This window comes from Schistocerca serialis, chromosome 4 (assembly GCF_023864345.2).
Source record: "Schistocerca serialis cubense isolate TAMUIC-IGC-003099 chromosome 4, iqSchSeri2.2, whole genome shotgun sequence".
Taxonomy (NCBI): domain Eukaryota; kingdom Metazoa; phylum Arthropoda; class Insecta; order Orthoptera; family Acrididae; genus Schistocerca; species Schistocerca serialis.
In genome coordinates this window covers 264,525,986-264,540,310 of record NC_064641.1, presented here as the reverse complement: position 1 = coordinate 264,540,310, position 14,325 = coordinate 264,525,986, and the positions used below count along the sequence as shown (strand labels likewise).

At 45.3% G+C, this 14,325-nt stretch overlaps 1 protein-coding gene across 2 annotated transcripts in view; it reads right to left on the bottom strand.

The window, feature by feature from the left end:
* LOC126473771 (tetraspanin-9) overlaps positions 1 to 14,325 on the bottom strand; it is a 523,722-nt gene that overhangs the window by 309,221 nt on the left and 200,176 nt on the right. The gene's annotated exons all lie outside the window — the stretch shown is intronic.

The window sequence follows — 14,325 nt, the reverse complement described above, 5'->3', positions numbered from 1 at the left end:
TGCTACGTCAAGTTCAGATAAAATCCTAACTCCATCGTCGTCGCATAGGGCTATAACTGACTCGTGAAACTGCCGAGACACGCAATTGTATTTCCAAAGAACGGCATCTAATCGAGTGGCTTACGTCATGACATCACAAAAAGGTGCGTACTGAGATGGCAGCCTCTACGTCCAAAGATTACATTTGTCCCCTCTATCCCGCTTTGCAACCCAATCACTCGCATGGGCTGTAACCTTCGAAAAGTCTTAATCTGTGCTCCTCCTTTATGAAGTTCACGCTTCCATGCATTGCAAGTGCATAGCCGGTGTTTTTATTACAGTTTCTATCACATAGTCTACTTTCCACTGCTTCTCTGATCACAGAGTCCCAATAGTTCGAAGCTTGGGCTAGAATTCTCGTATGTTCGAACGCAATCTTGTTTTTATTTTACAGCCTGTTCTCAGCTAGCGCTGATTTTTTCCCCCTGAACTTCAGTTGACGGTGATTTTGAACACAGTGACTAGTAATCCTCCGTACAGACTGCCCAACGTAACTGCTGTCACAGTCGCACGGAGTGTTACAAACTCCTGCGAACTGAAACAGCCGTAGATCGGAAACGGTATGTTTCTGCACACGCGGTCCTGTTCAAAATATTATGCACTCACTCCCCTCTAGAACTTGTAACGGCAATTTGCGAACGCCATATAAATTTCAATACCTGTCTTATCCTTCAAGTTTCCTCCTCTATAGTTCCCTCTAGTAGTCAGAAATATGACAGTATGCGAACACATAACGATTCCAGAACAGGCTTATATCTGCAGTGGCTTATATCTGCAGTGTAGAGCGGTAGTTATGTGTTTCTGATCGACAACTCTTGTTGAGAAACGTACTGACCTACTCATTTCTTCGTATCATCTGCGTCACATCGTTCCTGCTGCAAGAAGATGAGCAAGTATGTAGGATCTTACTGAGTAGGCTTTCTCTCCTTCTACGACCAGCCTTGCACTGTTTACTGCCCCAAGCTCATACCTGAAAGCGCTTGCAACGCTAATGGGAGAAAACAGTACTAGTCCTGCGAAGGGACAGCCAAATTTTACGATGCCAAACGCGTCGAGACGAATAAAGACAGAGAAGGTTGAGCGGCGCGGCTAATCCCAGCGTTCGCAGCCGCTGTAATTGTCAGCGGGGCGCAACGGCAGCAGGAAGCAAGCGGCCAGGGCTTTCTTTGTCGTCCGCGCTTGGTCGGCCGGCCGTTCACAGTGAAAGTGAACGCACGCCGGCGTCACGGTTCGTCTTGAGCCGCTCTGGCTTCCGTGAAGGAACAATGCACGCAAGGGACAGACAACCAGTGTACGCCGACCAGACATCAAACTCTAAACAAGCTAGTGCCCGCAATGGGTGAAGTATTTCGGAAGGTGCGTTTAACACCTGCAGTGTTCTTACGTACCCGCCGTATCGAAACAACTGTTGTTACTTCTATGAAACGATTTGCTTTTCCATTATTTCTGTGTATCAAGAGAGGAGCACTGTAGTGATAAGCACACTGCCAAAAATAAGTAAATGTGTAGTAATAATGAATCTGTAAAACAGTCCTGTCCGCCGATTACTAATTTTGAACACGCTTCTCCAAAACTACTAGAATTTTCATGCAGTTTTCACAGGTAGCTTTATCACTGCTTGCGTCACGCAATAGCCTTTATTTCATCAAAATCGGAGAACAGAAACAAGATACTTTGAATCCTGAACAACATATGCTACTTTAGAAAGTGTGTAGCGCAAGATATTTATTTGAACGATATAACACCAATTAGGGAGAAATATTTTCTCTTTGAAAAAGCTGTTTCCTCTTTCACTTTTGATCTTTATCATATTTGTGAAAGTGCTTTTATCTGTCGATATAAACTCTGTGATATGATTAAAAGTAACGAATACAATGCACATACAATCTTCAAAAAATGTTCAGATTTGTGTGAAATCTTATGGGACTTAACTGCTAAGGTCAGCAGTCCCTAAGCTTACACACTACTTAACCTAAATTATCCTAAGGACAAACTCACACAGCCATGCCCGGGGAAAGACTTGAACCTCCGCCGGGACCAGCCGCACAGTCCATGACTGCAGCGCCTTAGACCGCATACAATCTTCAACGTATTTAATACATTCTTCTACACCATTTGATGCATAATGTATATATTGTACCAGGTGGTTATAATTAAAGTGGTCCGATGTGGGCTGTTATTACCGTATGGCACCCAATCTTGATAGATGTTTTAACGCGTTAATGCAAAACCGATTTATGCTGCAAAAAAAATTAGTTCCAGTTTTGGTCACAGGGTGCAGATCTGGCCCTGTAAATGAAATAAATGGTTTAGGAATGGTATGTGGACACAAAAAGTCAATCAAGCGAGAAAGGCATAATTTCTATTTTATTATTGACCGCCACTTACACAACTTGTTCAATATGAGCACCAGAGACGTCGACGAGACGCTGTACAGAGCCACATTAGCATCTGATGGCCAAAATTGGAACTAACGTTTCCAGATGTAACGTTAAAAGTACGTAGGCGAACCATTTTCTCGGCTGGAAGTCGTATGAGGGGAGGTGAAACAGTTGTACGGCTGATCCCTAGCGGGCCTGGGCTCAGGGTGCGCCGCAGCATGTCCGGTTAGGTGACCGAAAGGTACGTCCAGATACAAAGACGACCAGAGGCGCCAGAAAGGGGTAAATCCCAAAGTTGAAAATCTGGACGGTCGTTGCTTGCACGGCCGTTGTGCCGGAGATCCACAAAAAATGGTAGAGTGTCAAGACAAGCAGGAAGGTGGCTTCTTAAGGCTCTTTGATTGCAGGATCACAGCTACTGGCTACTTTTTACTCAGAGTTAGATGTGAGGCATGGAATCAGACGTGCAGGGCTCGATCCTATGACTACAATGAGATACTCTCCATTAAACCGAATCACGCATAGCCAAAGAACCTGAATTACGAGTATCACAAGTAAAGACAAGTAGTTTGCTCGTATGGGATGCTGTGTACAATGGAAACTCACCAGCAGAAAACGGTTAGGTACCATCGCAACTCTACAGTCTGGAACCGCGAGACCGCTACGGTCGCAGGTTCGAATCCTGCCTCGGGCATGGATGTGTGTGATGTCCTTAGGTTAGTTAGGTTTAAGTACTAAGTTCTCGGGGACTGATGACCTTAGACGTTGAGTCCCATAGTGCTCAGAGCCATTTGAACCATCGCAACTGAGGTTTTATCGTCCAAGATATGAATATAATCGCTTTAGAATTTAACTGTAATTCAAACACTTCACAGTATTTTGTGATCCAGGTACCAAATCTTTTGCGATAAGCAGTTTGTGTGAGGACTGAGTATAAGATTTTCCAGTAGTTGAGTGCATAAAAAACGGTAGCAAACGTTAGGTGCGGGGAAGTTAGGCACGGAACTTCAAGAAAGAAGAAGAAAAAGAAGAAGGCTATACAGAATCGTGATGAATTCAAGGCTGCAGTAGCCAACAGCAGCGGAGACTGACGGCGGAAAAGGCAGCATCGGCACATTCGGCTGCACCAGTATAGCAGAAGCAGCTGGCATCACCGACATGTTGAGTACTTTTGCCGATTGTGTTGATATTTATGAAACTACAGCTTCCAAAGCCTAACCAGTCACCCCGCATGTGTGGTTCAGTTGCAGTTAGTAGGCCCGTTAGTCCAAAATCTGGAAGTAGTAGTGCTGCCAGAGACAATATTACTAATGGGACCGACAGTCGAAAATCAGAGAGGGAAGCGAGGTATCAGACACTGCATCATCATAATTAATGCAAATTTTGCCAGAAGTACAACCTAGTATGATAGCACTGCAGTCTAGTAAGGGAGTGTTGGATACTGAGCTAGCTTACGTAAAAACAGATACAAATTCCGTGAAAACAGAACTAGGATCAAAATTGTAGACTTGGAGTCAAGAGTAGCATAAAACGTGAACGTTGGGGTGGAAAAAATTAAATCTGATATAGATTGATTCAAAACTGGGAAGAATAAAGACAGGTGTGGTCAAGATTTCTGAGGTTGGCATAGTTAACAGCAGAGACGAAGCAGTAGAAAAAGGTTTCGGAAAGAGTTGGAAAACACGTGGACGAGCTGGGTAGCGATGTTAAGAATTATACGCTGAGGTAAAATACGCTTGAGGAAGGGATCACTGAATCGGTTGACAATTTGTCGGCTAGAGTAGTAGAATGTGAAAGGAGGTGCTTAAGAACATAAAACATTTTGAAGCCGTATTAATTAAAGAAGCTGTACAGTATGAACAGAGTTTAAAAACACGAGGGCAGAATTAAATTCTTTAGCAGCAAATCAGGCTACTGCTGTGATAGTTATTCCATGGTGTAGTTTAAGAATGACAAAGTGTTTTGCAGATGATGGAAAATGTTAAGTCCCATAGTGCTCTGAACCATTTGAACCATCCACCGTCTGCCTTTATGAAACTACGCTGCGAAGCCTTTCAGTGAAGGGTCAATGTCGGTGGAGGAATTACATTGCGTTCTTCCTCAAGAGCCGAAATCAGAGAAGTAGAGTTATTGGACCCTGACGTCAGGAACGAAGTTCTAGCGCACCCCAAAAGTGCACCCTCGGATTCAAATCTGGCCTGACCACTAACCATAGTCTCACAGATGCAGTTTTATTAGAGGATGCGTTGTCTTGCTTGTACAATCACCGTCTCCAAACTGTAAGCAATACATACTGCTTAAAATAAGTTCATATCCTTCCGCATTTAGTGTTTTCTTAAGCGCAGCGAGAGGACCACATCCCAGTGCTCTAACACCATCTTCTCCGTACCTCACTGTTAGTAAATTCGACAGGTGAAGTTCTACATGCATTTGAAAACCCGAACCCTTCCGTCTGATTATAAAAGGGTATAAAGTGGTTCATCACAGCAAATTACTCGCTTCCAGTCATTCACTGTCCAGTGGCGTCCCTTAGCACTGACTACAGAAATGATGCCTTATGAGGAGCTGCTCCACTATTGTACCCCATTCCTTTAAATTGCCTAGGCACGGTCAGTCCTGGAATTACTCTGGAACTCACGAGAGAGTCCTTCAGCTTACTTCAAGCGATTTAATACAAAACAGTCTCCGCACTGACCGTCAGTACACGATATCTCCCTCGGTTTGGCGATGGATGTTCCCCCTCGTTCCCAAATAAGTCACATCACCAACAACCTACTTGTCTAACCCACGTTCGCAGTCACTGAGATCCCCCGTCCTACTCATTCTGCTGTTACTGCTTCTTTACTGACGGAACAATACTCCCTGCCTCCATTTACGCCGGTGGTTCTGCCTCTCGTAACAACTACTGGTCAATTCCACATTAGATAGAGGTGTCCGGATACTTATGATTAGATAGTATAAAGGGGGAAGGAAAACATAGGTACAAAGAAGGTAGCTGCGAAGAAACCATGGGTAACAGAAGAAATACTTCAGTTGATTGATGAAAGGAGGAAGTACAAACATGTTCCGGGAAAATCAGGAATACAGAAATACAAGTCGCTGAGGAATGAAATAAATAGGAAGTGCAGGGAAGCTAAGACAAAATGGCTGCAGGAAAGATGTGAAGACATCGAAAAAGATATGATTGTCGGAAGGACAGACTCAGCATACAGGAAAGTCAAAACAACCTTTGGTGACATTAAAAGCAACGGTGGTAACATTAAGAGTGCAACGAGAATTCCACTGTTAAATTCAGAGGAGAGAGCAGATAGGTGGAAGAAATACATTGAAAGCCTCTATGAGGGTGAAGATTTGTCTGATGTGATAGAAGAAGAAACAGGAGTCGATTTAGAAGAGATAGGGGATCCAGTATTAGAATTGGAATTTAAAAGAGCTTTGGAGGACTTACGGTCAAATAAGGCAGAAGGGATAGATAACATTCCATCAGAATTCCTAAAATCATTGGGGGAAGTGGCAACAAAACGACTATTCACGTTGGTATGTAGAATATATGAGTCTGGCGATATAACATCTGACTTTCGTAAAAGCATCATCCACACAATTCCGAAGACGGCAAGAGCTGACAAGTGCGAGAATTATCGCACAATCAGCGTAACAGCTCATGCATCGAAGCTGCTTACAAGAATAATATACAGAAGAATGGAAAAGAAAATTGAGAATGCGCTAGGTGACGATCAGTTTGGCTTTAGGAAAAGCAAAGGGACGAGAGAGGCAATTCTGACGTTACGGCTAATAATGGAAGCAAGGCTAAAGAAAAATCAAGGCACGATCAGCGCGGAACTTGAATCGTCTTTTCAACAGACATGCTGCCGCACACACAGTCATCACTCTCCAATAAATGTCTACATGTGATTGCCCTTCGGCAGTTAAGGAAAGAATAATAGCACGTTGGTGCAGTTTGGACTCATTTGGTAACGTGGCGGTAGTCCACCTTTCCGCACTTACCGCACGCACGTTAGAAATACTCAAATACACGACTCTCTTGCCCACGTGTCGGTGCTTACATATCCGCATTGGAGACGCGCTGCGTTGCAAGTACTGTACGTAGCCTGTTTATGTGTTTGTATGATGGCAGCGCTATAGTTTGCATTAATTTCACTGATAGCGCTGAGCGCCCTCTGTAAGATACTCTGTGGCTGGTCGGACTCGCAGTTAGAAGTTAATAGTTAGCAGTGATGCAGGTTAGAAGCAGTGTTAGCGCGAGCGGACGGTATGAACGTTTGTGCGTCATGGAGATTTAATATTGGTTGGACATGGATTGTAAAATGTGGGTAAAGGAATTATTGACGATTACATAATTTTTGGAAATCGATTTCACATGATTAAGGTAAAAAATGTATGAACGTTTGTGCGTCATGGAGATTTAATATTGGTTGGACATGGATTGTAAAATGTGGGTAATGGAATTATCGACGATTACATAATTTTTGGAAATCGAGTCACATGACTAAGGTAAAAAATGCTAAATACATTGCTTGCTCTGCATCAGAATCTTTCCTTTGCTAACTACATGCCTTACAGAGCTTACAATAGTCAGAATCTTTTTATTTAGCTGGCTGTATACTTGCTGTATTTTCTGTGAGGTAACTCATTTCTTAAATGTATGGGATATTGTTAGGATTTCTTCTAATTCAGGGCCATTCTGTTGTGTTAATTACTAGTCAGATTGCGTTGCGTTTGTATATTGTCGCTTATAAATGAATAGAATAAGTTTGAGCATTATTTGTCAGGGAAAATTCTGTAGGTCAGTGTTCAAACGGTAAATAGAAGCAGTTTCACTCAGCAGTTTTCGAAGGTTCAGTTCCATTAAGCAATTTAAGTAAAAACGTAGAAGTTCCACCCTCTCAGTTATTTCAGTTTAAGTCAAAAATGTGTATTTAGAAGTTTCAGTACGCTGCAGCAACGCCCTCAGACGGAAACATTTTGATCGCTACTTACACATAACGCCTCCAATCAGCCGCTGCTTAGTTTTGTGTTGTTTCGTGAATTGAACACGTCCAACTTTACTTGCCGCTGCGCTGTGGGAAAAGCGCTTTTGTTGGTTGCCCGCCTGTACAGACCCCTTCGCAATATTCGTTTGGAAATTAAGACGGACCTGCTTTCACTGATAGTGGCAATTCGTATCAGGTTTGAAAGCGGTTGTAGCTGACAAGTCGTGACACAACGTCCCCTGTTCTTGTCGGTTAGCATATCTTTACAACCACCGATCTCATGGCTGCGGGTGGTTAATCATTCCCTGCAGCAGTACAAGTTCATAAATAAATAACTGGGTCTACTTCATTCACTACATAATCGGTGGGGGGGGGGGGGGGGGAGGGGAGGGGGTGAGAGGGCGGGGTCGTCGAAACACGTGTTCCTTTCTTCATTGTGTCACGTCTCTGCGCCGATCCATCTCACTATGCTGATTCCAAACTACTTACTGTCTCATACACACCCTTCACTGCCGTGATGTATGACAGTTGTGGAGAGTCTCTCGGCTGCCAGGTATGGGTTCCACATGATCTATACTGCTCGCCAGCGACCCGTCTGCTCTTTCAAGTGGGTTACTGTCTAAGAAGCACACCACGGAGGAATTATCCGAATGGGGCGGAAAACCGTAGATGTGATGTACATGTGCAGACAAACAAATTATGATAATGTACGGGCGGGCATTGTCTTTAAATGCGAACCCAGGATGGCTTGCCATGGAGGGCTATAAAACGGGGCGTAGAATATCGCCGACGTACTGCTGTGTTGTAAGAGTGCCGCGGAGGACAACCAAAGAGGTTCTGCTATGAAATGAAATGGGGCCCCAGACTTCTGGTTGTCTGGCCGTATTGTGAGTGGCAGACTGCGATCTGGGGCGTCTCTAGAGACGTTTTCACTGTTCATCGCGCCCTGGAATTTCAGTGACTGCAATACAATTGTCTTCAGCCCTTAGTCATGCTTATAACTGAGCCAAAATGACCAGCGAAGATGTGTCTGGAGACACTCCTGACAGTGGTGTGATACAAACCTGTCACCCGCTTTACGGCCCAATACCCAGGCGTGATAGTACGCAAATCCATTTCATTTCGCAGTTGCATCCCTCTGGTTGTCATCCGCGGTCCCCTTACAGCACAGTGGTACGTCGACGATATTCTACATCCTGTTTTATTGCCCTTCATGGTAAGCCATCCTGGGCTTACATTTCTGCAAAATAATGCCCGTCCGTACACGACTAGAGTTTCTACTGCTTTTCTTCGTGCTTTCCAGACCGTATCTTGGCCAGCAAGGTCGGTGGATGTCTCTCCAGTTCAGAACCTTTGGAGCACTATGGACAGGGCCTTCTAACCAGCTCGCGATTTTGACGATCTAACGAGCCAGTCAGGCAGAATATGCCACGAAATGCATCAAGAGGACACACAAAAATTCTTGTCAGTCAGTAGCAAGCCGAATAAGTGCTTGCATAAAGGCCAGAGGTGGACCAACGTGTTATTGACTTGCTAACTTTATGAAGCTCTTTTTCTTGAATAAGTCATTCATTTTTCTTAAGTTTGTCTGTACATGTACGTTACACCTACCAATTTCCGTCCCATTCGGATAACTCCTTTGTGGTGCGCACTTTTGTTTTAGAGTGATTGTATGGGAAACAAGGAGGGGGGGGGGGAATTAATGTCGTACACAAAAACCGAGCATAAACATCGTGTGTATGAATACGCATTGAACGTCCATCTATGGAATTCAACAGCGACTCGAAGCCAACTTCGCAACCTTTCCCTGCCGGAAGTGGAGTTGACGCCATTCCGTATGTCGCGCAGAAGAAGCGAGTCGAGCGCTGCGGGAATAGAAACAGAGCGTGAAGAGGAAAGACAGAGGAGGAAAGTGTGGAGATGCAAGGTGGGAAGACGCGCACGTACTGCGAGGCGACTGGTAGCCTCACCCACCTTTACAGCCAATGCAGCTAACGCACGCCTGTGAGGTGACGTTCGATTCTGAAGTAATCCATTTAGAATCCTACTGGCAGATGAAGTTTTCACTGCAAGTGTTAGGCCGACAACGGAAGGAGAGGTGGTGGCGTGAAGCTCTCAATCATCAAACTTTACGTCAATGTCCTGGATTAAAGTCCAAACCTCTCCGCAGTGTCCCATAAGTGAGAGCATTGCGATCAGTGCGTCGGACGGGAACGTTAATCACACGGTGTGGATCCGTTTGAAGTCACCGAGAATTTTCTCGTTTCCTGGCACAGGTGCAGTAGTTACACCTGTAATCACCCATTATGGCAGGCCGGGGTGGCCGAGCGGTTCTAGGCGCTTCAGTCTGGAACCGCGCGACCGCTACGGTCGCAGGTTCGATTCCTGCCTAGGGCATGGATGTGTGTGATGTCCCTAGGATAGTTAGGTTTAAGTAGTTCTGAGTTCTAGGGGACTCATGACCTCAGATGTTGAGTCCCACAGTGCTCCGAGCCATTTATTGAACCCTTTATGTCTCCAGTAGGAGCTGCTTCTAGCAGCCGGAGCTTGAACTACTCCATATGTTCCGAATCTTAGCAGTTAAACGTAGGAGCCGTTTTTGTATGCGGTGCACTGTTGTCTTTGTTTTCAAATTGTGATTGAATTTGTCCCTATAAGGCATGTTTTGCTCATGGATTACGTACAGAAAACTGTTCCGTTACAATTTATACTCTATGTATCGCGATAATAATTAAATTTATGTATTTACTTTGTAAATATTGTGGTGGTTCCTTTTGAAACCTTGCTGCTATAGGGGCTACGTGACTAGCTGTGACATGTTGTATTTCCCGTTTCACACGATCTACTCTCGCAGTATAAAGGAAGAGAAAATCCTGGCGTGCCTTTTGGAATTTCATCTGATGCCGACTCAGAGACTGTGATCTCGATTTGGGGGGTAATATGCTTAAACTAATCGTTTTGAAGACTAATCAGAAAGTCCTAGGCGTCCAACTACATCATCAGAATCATTAGCAAAAATATGTAAAACTGCTGTTCCAGTTGAAAAATTTACAACCGAAGCAAAACATCTACCAATACGTCTCACCCACAGTGTACACTGTAGAACGATGAAAGAAACTCATAGAATGAGATGGAAGTGTGCTCTCGGTCAAGTAGCCCTATGTCTATCTGCAGAAAGGAACTGCATTTTACGAGGGTAAGTCAATTATTATCCGCAATTTACAAACTGCCTATTGCTTCTGTCTCGGGTTCTTCGGTCGACGTTTGTCTGATGATTTTACTGACGTTTCGCCAGCACGAGTGGCTGGCATTGTCAGAGCTTCACTCTCCATTGCCGGTGGTGAACTGGAGCCGAGCTCGCGGCCGCAGACTATATGTACCTGGCGAGGCGAAGTCCGATGACTTCTCCGTGATCATTTCGGGTGCGGTTCTCCTCTTGCTACCTGCTACGGTCGTTTGCTGCAGTACGGAAAGCCAGGATCCGTTTACCTTAAGGCTTTATTCTTTCTTGCTGAAATTTCAGAGGCATGGCCTTTGATGCTATGAGGTAATACATAAATATGGGGTGAATCAGAGCTCTTACAAATTTGAGATAAGTTTACTGACAGAATTGCTAAAGATGCAGATGCAAAGGTACTGTGACATCGTCACTGTCTTTGCAGGGACAGCTCAGCACATCATCGTTGTGGTGCTCTACCACTGCATTGAAAACCCTTTCATATTGCTGGGTATCACTGTTGACTTGTAATTAGCAGTGAAGAGAAAAACATACGTGAGGCAGAACTGACCAGTACTAAATCGAAAGTGCAAGGCGAAGAGTAAAGTGACCATTACTTTCATCAGCAGCAAGTACCGCGAGTGCATGGATTCAGTTTCCGAAAGATGTACTTACCGCATACTGCCGACATTTGCATTGCCGTGCAGATTTCTTCAGCGTAACACAAACTTAATTCGGTGTAAGAAATGAAACTAAATGCTGTACTTTGTAACGAGTCACAAGAGACCACGGCCAACAGGGTCTCACGTACGAACAGAGTGAGAAGAGTTTCGCAAAATTTCTGTTTTAGGAACCGATGTTCAGTATTTATACAGAAGATTTTCGTTCTCCTAAAACTGTGGTTGACAAAAATATGGGAACACCAGAAACACAGCACACTACCATATCTGACACGGTGTAGGAAAAACTTTTGCACTCAGAACATCTTGCTGTCGCCTCCGAATGGATAAATACAGACACTTTATGATTTTCAAGGGAATCTTCCACCATTCCTCCTGAAAAATAGAGGCAAGTCTGGATGCCACTGACACAAGTGGCTAGCGATCACACAGCCTCTCCAAAGTAGATGAAAGGCTTAATACATTCACGTTCAGAAAAAAAACAGAGCATCTTGAACGACAAGAGATAAGACTGTTCTGCAGAAATGATTAGCATTTGAATCTTGTCGGTCAGCGGGTTAAAGGTCAAAAGGTCAACACCGACATCGCGGCGCAATACCACCCACCGGTAAAATGTTCCTGAGGCTCTCGTGTCGCTACAAACCGAAGGTAAAGGATCAGTGTGACTTGAGCAGACGTGCAGGATACCTGTCAGGCGCATGTGCGAATCGTACCATTAAATTAGTGAGATTGAAAAAGGGCCCATTATTGGCATGAGAGCATGTGATGCATCCATCCGGGAAATTTCTGCTCGTGTGGGACGTAGCGTTTGGCAGAACAACGGGTATGTGCTGAATGGTCACACACCAAAACCACCCGTCCCCTGCACCCCCCTGCCCTCCCCCCGCCACCTGTCCGAGAAGATCGACATCTCATCCGAATGACACAACTGGACAGATCTGCGTCCTCCTCGGCTCTGGCGCAACAGTGGAACAGTGTAACAGATCGTACACTCACAGGTGACAGCCCGTCGCCATTTATTACCTACTTTTGACGAATGTGCAGATACATGCTAGGCGGTAATGATTTATGGAACGACGTCACTGGGGACAGGAAGGGCATCAGAGAGTGTTTTCGGGCGAATCCAGGTTGTGTTGTTTGAAAATTATGGCCGCATTTTGGTTCGCTGCAGGCGGGGGGAGCGACACCGTAGTAACTGCATTCGTACAAGCCATACAGTGCTATCTCGAGGCCTTATGATGTGGGGTGCTATTGGGAACAACCACAAATCACAGTTCACACCGGTCACATTGCCCTGGACACGCACCAACTGTGTGAATCACTTCCCGCGACCCGTAGCAATAACCTTCCTGCAGAACACCCCAAACGTCATTTTGCAGCAAGACAATGCATGACCACATGTCGCTATACGAGCACGTGCCTTCTAGTATCAGTCTTTTGCCCTGGCCCGTCAGATCACACTTGTCGCTAATCGAAAATGCGTCCGATATGCTGAAACGACGGCTACAGCGCTGTGTCTCAGTGCCAACCACCACAGATGAACTTTGGATCCAGGTGAATGCAGCATGGATGGTTATACCACAGGACGCCCTTCGCGCCTCATACTCGTCAACGCCATCACGTGTGCAACAAGTAGTCAGGGTCCATGGTGGACACAGTGCCTACTAGGCAACAGGACACATGCTGAACCGAGGTGACTGAAATGCTAATCATTTATGCGGAACATACGTTTTCTATATTAGGTGCACTGCGCTGCCGCTTACTGCCAGGTATTACATATCAGCGACCTCAGTAGTCATTACACGTCGTGAGAGATCAGAATGGGGCACTCCGCGGAACTCACGGACTTCGAACGCAGTCAGGTGATTGGGTGTCACTTGTGTCATACGTCTGTACGCGAGATTTCCACACTCCTAAACATCCCAGGGTCCACTGTTTCTGATGTGATAGTGAAGTGGAGACGTGAAGGGACACGTACAGCACAAAAGCGTACAAGCCGAGCTCGTCTGTTGACTGACAGACCGCCGACAGTTGAAGAGGGTCGTAATGTGTAATAGGTAGACATATATCCAGACCATCACATAGGAATTCCAAACTGCATAAGTATCCACTGCAAGTACTATGAAAGTTAGACAGGAGGTGAGAAAACTTGGATTTCATGGTTGAGCGGCTGACCATTAGCCACAAATCACGCCGGTAAATGCCAAACGACGCCTCGCTTAGTGTAAGGAGCTTAAACATGGAAAAACGTTGTCTGGAGTGACGAATCACGGTACACAATGTGGCGATCCGATGACAGGGTGTGGGTATGGCGAATGCCCGGTGAGCGTCATCTGTCAGCGTGTGTAGTGCCAACAGTAAAATTCGGAGGCGGTGGTGTTATGGTGTGATCATGTTTCTGATGGAGGGGACTTGTACCCCTTGTTGTTTTGCGTGGCACTCACAGTAAAGGGCTACGTTGATGTTTTAAGCACCTTCTTGTTTCCCATTGTTGAGGAGCAATTCGGGGATGGCGATTCCATCTTTCAACACAATCGAGCACCTGTTCATAACGGATGGCCTGTGGCGGAGTGGCCTGCACAGAGTCCTGACCTGAATCCTATAAAACATCTTTGGGGTGTTCTGGAATGCCGACTTCGTGCCAGGCCTCACCGACCGACATCGATACCTCTTCTCAGTGCAGCACTCCGTGAAGAATAGGCTGCCATCCCCCAAGAAACCTGCCTGCGAAAATGGAAGCTGTCATCAAGGCTAAGGGTGGGCCAACGTCATATTGAATTCCAGCATTACCGATGGAGGGCGCCACATGTACTTTTTAGTCATTTTGAGCCAGGTGTCCAGATACTTATGATCACATAGTCTACATGTCCCTTGAATATGAACGTCATATCTCTAGTCGTTCAAGGCGTCCTGTTTTTTTTTTTCTGAACATGTGTAATATTGAGATCTGGTGACTGATGGCCAGGGGAGACGCAACAACTCATCCTCGTACTGACAAAACCTGTCCTGGACGACGA